At 48.9% G+C, this 9561-nt stretch overlaps 1 pseudogene; it reads left to right on the forward strand.

Moving 5' to 3' along the window:
- The window catches only part of LOC135564923 (trinucleotide repeat-containing gene 18 protein-like), a 151269-nt pseudogene that overhangs the window by 130622 nt on the left and 11086 nt on the right, over nucleotides 1-9561 (forward strand).

A 9561-nucleotide genomic window follows, 5' to 3' on the forward strand; every position in this document is an offset into this window, starting at 1 on the left:
GACCCCTGACCTCTGTTCTGTAGTTACAGTGTGGTGGTGGAGGGGGAGAGAGGGAACATACCTCATATCTACTGTCTAGAACAACTCCTGACCCCTGACCTCTGTTCTGTAGTTACAGTGTGGTGGTGGAGGGGGAGAGAGGTGAACAGACCTCATATCTACTGTCTAGAACAACTCCTGACCCCTGACCTCTGTTCTGTAGTTACAGTGTGGTGGTGGAGGGGGAGAGAGGTGAACAGACCTCATATCTACTGTCTGGAACAACTCCTGACCCCTGACCTCTGTTCTGTAGTTACAGTGTGGTGGTGGAGGGGGAGAGAGGGAACAGACCTCATATCTACTGTCTGGAACAACTCCTGACCCCTGACCTCTGTTCTGTAGTTACAGTGTGATGGTGGAGGGGGAGAGAGGTGAACAGACCTCATATCTACTGTCTGGAACAACTCCTGACCCCTGACCTCTGTTCTGTAGTTACAGTGTGGTGGTGGAGGGGGAACATACCTCATATCTACTGTCTAGAACAACTCCTGACCCCTGACCTCTGTTCTGTAGTTACAGTGTGGTGGTGGAGGGGGAGAGAGGGAACAGACCTCATATCTACTGTCTAGAACAACTCCTGATCCCTGACCTCTGTTCTGTAGTTACAGTGTGGTGGTGGAGGGGGAGAGAGGTGAACAGACCTCATATCTACTGTCTGGAACAACTCCTGACCCCTGACCTCTGTTCTGTAGTTACAGTGTGGTGGTGGAGGGGGAGAGAGGGAACAGACCTCATATCTACAGTCTGGAACAACTCCTGCAGGAGGCTGTGAGTACATCTCATTACGTCTGTGTCTCTGTGTGTTATGTGTGTTATTCTGTGTGTTATTCTGTGTGTTATTCTGTGTGTTATTGTGTGTGTATGTGTGTTATTCTGTGTGTGTGTGTATGTGTGTTATTCTGTGTGTGTGTGTTATTCTGTGTGTGTGTGTGTGTTAATGTGTGTTATTCTGTGTGTTATTCTGTGTGTTATTCCAGATTGTGGATGTGATGCCCTCGTCAGTCTGGTATCTTCCTGAAGGCTGTCGTGTTGCTGCATACTGGAGCCAGCAGTACCACTGTCTCTACCCGGCACCGTAGTCAACGGTAACGCACAGTACCACTGTCTCTACCCCGGCACCGTAGTCAACGGTAACGCACAGTACCACTGTCTCTACCCCGGCACCGTAGTCAACGGCAACGCACAGTACCACTCCCCCTCTACCCCGGCACCGTAGTCAACGGTAACGCACAGTACCACTGCCTCTACCCCGGCACCGTAGTCAACGGTAACGCACAGTACCACTGTCTCTGCACCGTGGTAACCACAGTACCACTGCCTCTACCCGGCACCGTAGTCAACGGTAACGCACAGTACCACTGCCTCTACCCGGCACCGTAGTCAACGGTAACGCACAGTACCACTGCCTCTACCCCGGCACCGTAGTCAACGGTAACGCACAGTACCACTCCCTCTACCCGGCACCGTAGTCCACGGTAACGCACAGTACCACTGCCTCTACCCCGGCACCGTAGTCAACGGTAACGCACAGTACCACTGCCTCTACCCGGCACCGTAGTCAACGGTAACGCACAGTACCACTGTCTCTACCCCGGCACTGTAGTCAACGGTAACGCACAGTACCACTGTCTCTACCCCGGCACCGTAGTCAACGGTAACGCACAGTACCACTGTCTCTACCCCGGCACCGTAGTCAACGGTAACGCACAGTACCACTGTCTCTGCCCGGCACCGTAGTCAACGGTAACGCACAGTACCACTGTCTCTACCCCCGGCACCGTAGTCAACGGTAACGCACAGTACCACTGTCTCTGCCCCGGCACCGTAGTCAACGGTAACGCACAGTACCACACCCTCTGCCCCCGGCACCGTAGTCAACGGTAACGCACAGTACCACTGTCTCTACCCCGGCACCGTAGTCAACGGTAACGCACAGTACCACTGTCTCTACCCCGGCACCGTAGTCAACGGTAACGCACAGTACCACTCCCTCTACCCGGCACCGTAGTCAACGGCAACGCACAGTACCACTCCTCTACCCCGGCACCGTAGTCAACGGCAACGCACAGTACCACTCCTCTACCCCCGGCACCGTAGTCAACAGTAACGCACAGTACCACTGTCTCTAGCCCGGCACCGTAGTCAACGGCAACACACAGTACCACTGTCTCTACCCCGGCACCGTAGTCAACGGCAACGCACAGTACCACTCCCTCTACCCCGGCACCGTAGTCAACGGCAACGCACAGTACCACTCCCTCTACCCCGGCACCGTAGTCAACGGCAACACACAGTACCACTGTCTCTACCCCGGCACCGTAGTCAACGGTAACGCACAGTACCACTGTCTCTACCCGCACCGTAGTCAACGGTAACGCACAGTACCACTGTCTCTACCCCGGCACCGTAGTCAACGGCAACACACACGCCAGGGTTTCCATTAGCCGGTAATAGCTGACCAATAAAAAAACTAGAAAAGCCGATAAATAAAATTGAGAAGACAACGTCCCATTTGAGAAATACTGTTTTATAGTCTCATCACCAGCCAATCGTTTGGACACATCTAGTCATTTCAATCTAGGTGACCTGTTCCTCACTGAACTAATAACTGGTGTGTATTGACGTCTATCTAGCTACTTTCAAGGGCACGTTTGAATCTAGGTGACCTGTTCCTTTAACCCCTTCCTGTCTGTACAGGAAGTTCAGACGGTGATGACAGTGATGACCTCGTCACGGTGGAGTTTGATGACGGTGACACGGGGTCGCATCCCCCTCTCCCACATCAGACTGCTGCCCCCTGACTACAAGATACAGTGTAAGGACACAGCCCCCTCTCCCACATCAGACTGCTGCCCCCTGACTACAGGATACAGCCCCCTCTCCCACATTAGACTGCTGCCCCCTGACTACAAGATACAGCCCCCTCTCCCACATCAGACTGCTGCCTCCTGACTACAAGATACAGCCCCCTCTCCCACATCAGACTGCTGCCCCCTGACTACAAGACACAGTGTAAGGACACAGCCCCCTCTCCCACATCAGACTGCTGCCCCTGACTACAAGATACAGCCCCTCTCCCACATCAGACTGCTACCCCTAACTACAAGGTACAGCCCCTCTCCCACATCAGACTGCTGCCCCTGACTACAAGATACAGCCCCCTCTCCCACATCAGACTGCTGCCCCTGACTACAAGATACAGTGTAAGGACACAGCCCCTCTCCCACATCAGACTGCTGCCCCCTGACTACAAGATACAGCCCCTCTCCCACATCAGACTGCTGCCCCCTGACTACAAGATACAGCCCCCTCTCCCACATCAGACTGCTGCCTCCTGACTACAAGATACAGCCCCTCTCCCACATCAGACTGCTGCCCCTGACTACAAGACACAGTGTAAGGACACAGCCCCTCTCCCACATCAGACTGCTGCCTCCTGACTACAAGATACAGCCCCCTCTCCCACATCAGACTGCTGCCTCCTGACTACAAGATACAGCCCCCTCTCCCACATCAGACTGCTGCCTCCTGACTACAAGGACACACACTCACACAAGGACACACTCACACAAGGACAGACACTCACACAAGGACAGACACTCACACAGGACAGGACTCACACAAGGAGACACACACTCACACATACAAGGAGACACACACTCACACAAGGACACACTCACACAAGGACACACTCACACAAGGACACACACTCACACAAGGACACACACTCACACAAGGACACACACATAAGGACTCACTCACACACACACACAAGGACTCACACACACACACACACAAGGACTCACACACACACACACACAAGGACTCACACACACACACACACAAGGACTCACACACACACACACACAAGGACTCACACACACACACACACACACACAAGGACTCACACACACAAGGACTCACACACGCACACACAAGAACTCACACACACACACAAGGACTCATACAAGGAGACACACACACACACTCACACAAGGAGACACACACACACACTCACACAAGGACTCACACAAGGAGTCACACACACACACTCCCACAAGGACACACACACACACACTCCCACAAGGACACACACACACACACTTCCACAAGGACACACACACACACACTTCCACAAGGACACACACACACACACACTTCCACAAGGACACACACGGACACAAGGACACACTCACAAGGACACACACTCACACAAGGACACACACTCACACAAGGACACACACTCACACAAGGACACACACACACACAAGGACACACACACACACAAGGACTCACACACACACACACACACACACAAGGACTCACACACAAGGACTCACACACACACACACAAGGACTCACACACACACACACACAAGGACTCACATTCACACAAGGACTCACACACAAGGACTCACACAAGGACTCACACAAGGAGACACACACACACTCCCACAAGGACTCATACAGGAGACACACACACACACTCCCACAAGGACTCACACACACACACACAAGGACTCATACAAGAGAGACACACACACACTCCCACAAGGACTCACACAAGGAGACACACACACACACACTCCCACAAGGACTCACACAAGGAGTCACACACACACTCCCACAAGGACACACACACTTCCACAAGGACACACACACAAGGACACACACACACACAAGGACACAAGGACACACACACACACAAGGACACAAGGACACACACACACACAAGGATACACTCTCACACTCTTGTATTCTTTCCCAGTCGGGTTGTTCAGTCTGTGTGATGTTTCTGATGTTAAACCTGCCCCCCTGTAGGTGCTGAGCCCTCCCCCGCGCTGCTAGTGGCCAGCTGCTCCAGGAGGCGTGTCAGGAAGTGCAGCAAGGACACCAGTGAGACGAGGCCTAAAGCGGGGGACTCCGCCCCCAAGGGCAGAGGGAGACCTGCCAAGAAACCCAAACCTGGTGAGCCAATCAGAGACCTGTTATTCCTGTTATCCCTGTTGGGTCTGTTATCCCTGTTGGGTCTGTTATCCCTGTTGGGTCTGTTATTCCTGTTAGTTCTGTTATTCCTGTTGGGTCTGTTATTCCTGTTAGGTCTGTTATTCCTGTTGGGTCTGTTATTCCTGTTAGGTCTGTGGATTATGTTATCCCTGTTAGGTCTGTTATTCCTGTTAGGTCTGTTATTCCTGTTAGGTCTGTTATCCCTGTTGGGTCTGTTATTCCTGTTGGGTCTGTTATTCCTGTTAGTTCTGTTATTCCTGTTGGGTCTGTTATTCCTGTTAGGTCTGTGGATTATGTTATCCCTGTTAGGTCTGTTATTCCTGTTGGGTCTGTTATTCCTGTTAGGTCTGTGGATTATGTTATCCCTGTTAGGTCTGTTATTCCTGTTAGGTCTGTTATTCCTGTTAGGTCTGTGAATTATGTTATTCCTGTTAGGTCTGTGAATTATGTTATTCATGTTAGGTCTGTAGATTATGTTATTCATGTTAGGTCTGTGGATTATGTTATTCATGTTAGGTCTGTGGATTATGTTATTCCTGTTAGGTCTGTAGATTATGTTATTCCTGTTAGGTCTGTAGATTATGTTATTCCTGTTAGGTCTGTGAATTATGTTATTCCTGTTAGGTCTGTGAATTATGTTATCCCTGTTAGGTCTGTTATCCCTGTTAGGTCTGTGGATTATGTTATTCCTGTTAGGTCTGTGGATTATGTTATTCCTGTTAGGTCTGTTAACCCTGTTAGGTCTGTGGATTGTTATTCCTATTAGGTCTGTGGATTATGTTATCCCTGTTAGGTCTGTTACTCCTGTTAGGTATTTTATTCCTGTTAGGTCTGTGAATTATGTTATCCCTGTTAGGTCTGTGAATTATGTTATTCCTGTTAGGTCTGTGGATTATGTTATCCCTGTTAGGTCTGTGGATTATGTTATTCCTGTTAGGTCTGTGAATTATGTTATTCCTGTTAGGTCTGTGGATTCTGTTATTCCTGTTAGGTCTGTGGATTATGTTATTCCTGTTAGGTCTGTGGATTATGTTATTCCTGTTAGGTCTGTGAATTATGTTATTCCTGTTAGGTCTGTGAATTATGTTATTCATGTTAGGTCTGTGGATTATGTTATTCCTGTTAGGTCTGTAGATTATGTTATTCCTGTTAGGTCTGTAGATTATGTTATTCCTGTTAGGTCTGTGAATTATTCCTGTTAGGTTATTCCTGTTAGGTCTGTGAATTATGTTATCCCTGTTAGGTCTGTTATCCCTGTTAGGTCTGTGGATTATGTTATTCCTGTTAGGTCTGTGGATTATGTTATTCCTGTTAGGTCTGTTAACCCTGTTAGGTCTGTGGATTGTTATTCCTATTAGGTCTGTGGATTATGTTATCCCTGTTAGGTCTGTTACTCCTGTTAGGTATTTTATTCCTGTTAGGTCTGTGAATTATGTTATCCCTGTTAGGTCTGTGAATTATGTTATTCCTGTTAGGTCTGTGGATTATGTTATCCCTGTTAGGTCTGTGGATTATGTTATCCCTGTTAGGTCTGTGGATTATGTTATTCCTGTTAGGTCTGTGAATTATGTTATTCCTGTTAGGTCTGTGGATTCTGTTATTCCTGTTAGGTCTGTGGATTATGTTATTCCTGTTAGGTCTGTGGATTATGTTATTCCTGTTAGGTCTGTGAATTATGTTATTCCTGTTAGGTCTGTGAATTATGTTATTCCTGTTAGGTCTGTGGATTATGTTATTCATGTTAGGTCTGTGGATTATGTTATTCCTGTTAGGTCTGTGAATTATGTTATTCCTGTTAGGTCTGTGAATTATGTTATTCCTGTTAGGTCTGTTATTCCTGTTAGGTCTGTTATTCCTGTTTGGTCTGTGGATTATGTTATTCCTGTTAGGTCTGTGGATTATGTAATTCCTGTTAGGTCTGTTATTCCTGTTAGGTCTGTGGATTATGTTATTCCTGTTAGGTCTGTGGATTATGTTATTCCTGTTAGGTCTGTGGATTATGTTATTCCTGTTAGGTCTGTGAATTATGTTATTCATGTTAGGTCTGTGGATTATGTTATTCCTGTTGGGTCTGTGAATTATGTTATTCCTGTTAGGTCTGTGGATTATGTTATTCCTGTTAGGTCTGTTATTCCTGTTAGGTCTGTGAATTATGTTATTCATGTTAGGTCTGTGGATTATGTTATTCCTGTTGGGTCTGTGAATTATGTTATTCCTGTTAGGTCTGTGGATTATGTTATTCCTGTTAGGTCTGTGGATTATGTTATTCCTGTTAGGTCTGTGAATTCTGGATTATGTTATCCCTGTTAGGTCTGTTATCCCTGTTAGGTCTGTGAATTGTTATTCCTGTTAGGTCTGTGGATTATGTTATCCCTGTTAGGTCTGTGAATTATGTTATTCCTGTTAGGTCTGTGGATTATGTTATTCCTGTTAGGTCTGTGAATTATGTTATCCCTGTTAGGTCTGTGAATTATGTTATTCCTGTTAGGTCTGTGGATTGTTATTCCTGTTAGGTCTGTGGATTATGTTATTCCCGTTAGGTCTGTGAATTATTTATTCCTGTTAGGTCTGTGAATTATGTTATTCCTGTTAGGTCTGTGAATTATGTTATCCTTGTTAGGTCTGTAGATTATTTTATTCCTGTTAGGTCTGTTATTCTTGTTAGGTCTGTGGATTATGTTATTCCTGTTAGGTCTGTGGATTATGTTATTCATGTTAGGTCTGTGGATTATGTTATTCCTGTTAGGTCTGTGAATTATGTTATTCCTGTTAGGTCTGTTATTCCTATTAGGTCTGTGGATTATGTTATTCCTGTTAGGTCTGTGGATTATGTTATTCCTGTTAGGTCTGTTATTCCTATTAGGTCTGTGGATTATGTTATTCCTGTTAGGTCTGTGGATTATGTTATCCCTGTTAGGTCTGTGGATTATGTTATTCCTGTTAGGTCTGTGGATTATGTTATTCCTGTTAGGTCTGTAGATTATGTTATTCCTGTTAGGTCTGTGAATTATGTTATTCCTGTTAGGTCTGTAGATTATGTTATTCCTGTTAGGTCTGTTATCCCTGTTATTCCTGTTAGGTCTGTTATTCCTGTTAGGTCTGTTATCCCTGTTAGGTCTGTTATCCCTGTTAGGTCTGTTATCCCTGTTAGGTCTGTTATTCCTGTTAGGTCTGTTATCCCTGTTAGGTCTGTAAACTCAGGTCAGTCATTTGTTAACTCCTGCCTTTCCTTCCCTCTAGAGCCCCCAGTGAGCCCAGACCCCCGGGAGACGATACCCCCCCCGGGACCCAGCCAGGCTCCAGACAGACCTCAGCTCCCCACCAGACCAGCCCAGGACAGGCCCTCCTCCTCCCAGAGACCTGCTCAGGAAAGACCCCTGTCTGCCCCCAGGCCGGGACCAGGCCGACCCTCCAAGCCCACCAGCACCCCCAGCCTGCCTGCCCCCACGCAGCCAGAACCCTAGGAGACCCAGCCCAGCCTCTCCCAAGCCCCCTCCCTCTACCACCCAGCCCCTTACGGAAGATACTAAGGGTGGACCTGTACAGCCAACCCAACCTCACCTCTTGTAACGTCAGCACCCAACCTAACCCTAAAACCAACCCTAAGTCTAAACTCTCCCCTCCACTACTTAAACCCAACTCTACTTCCCCTATCATCAGACCCAAGCCTCTTCTACCTAACCCTAAAACTAACCTTACCTCCGTACCAAAATCCAAACCTAGACCTAACTCTACAGCAGAACTCCCAGAAGTCCCTGCAGCTAACTTTAGTCCTGATCACAACAAACCCAGAACCGCTCCCAAAGCAATCTCCAGACCCAAACAGAACCATAACAAACCCAGGCTCACCCTGGATCCTTCTACCAGGCCCAGAACCAGCCCTGGGTCTAGCTCCAGCACCTCTAAACCTAGAACCAGCCCTGGGCCCAGCTCCAGCACCTCTAAACCCAGAACCAGCCCTGGGCCCAGCTCCAGTACCTCCAAACCCAGAACCAGCCCTGGGTCCAGCTCTAGTACTTCTAAACCCAGCCCCGGGCCCAGCTCCAGTACCTCTAAACCCAGAACCAGCCCGGGGCCCAGCTCCAGTACCTCTAAACCCAGACCCAGCTCAGACCTCTCTGCTGTCAGATCCAGACCGGACCCTAGCACCTTTATTCCTGGTATCTCCAGACCCAGGCATGTCCCGGGGGAGGACGGGGTGGGAGGGCAGGGCGGGGTGCGACATGGGCGTAAGGCCCTGCTAGAGGAACCCCTAGTAAAGCTGGACCACGAGGGCGTGACCTCACCCAAGACCAAGAAGACCAAGGCTCTGATGCTGCTGGAGGCCAGGAGCTTACGGCAAGAACACACACCCTCGCCACGGCCGCAGCCAGCCAGAAGCCGGCGAGGGTAAAGGGGGAGGGCCCGGAGAGCGAGGCGGGGCTGCTGGAGGCCAAGGGCTTACGGCAAGAACACACACCCTCGCCACGGCCGCAGCCAGCCAGAAGCCGGCGAGGGTAAAGGGGAGGGCTCCGG

Source organism: Oncorhynchus nerka, linkage group LG26, assembly GCF_034236695.1.
Source record: "Oncorhynchus nerka isolate Pitt River linkage group LG26, Oner_Uvic_2.0, whole genome shotgun sequence".
Taxonomy (NCBI): Eukaryota; Metazoa; Chordata; class Actinopteri; order Salmoniformes; family Salmonidae; genus Oncorhynchus; species Oncorhynchus nerka.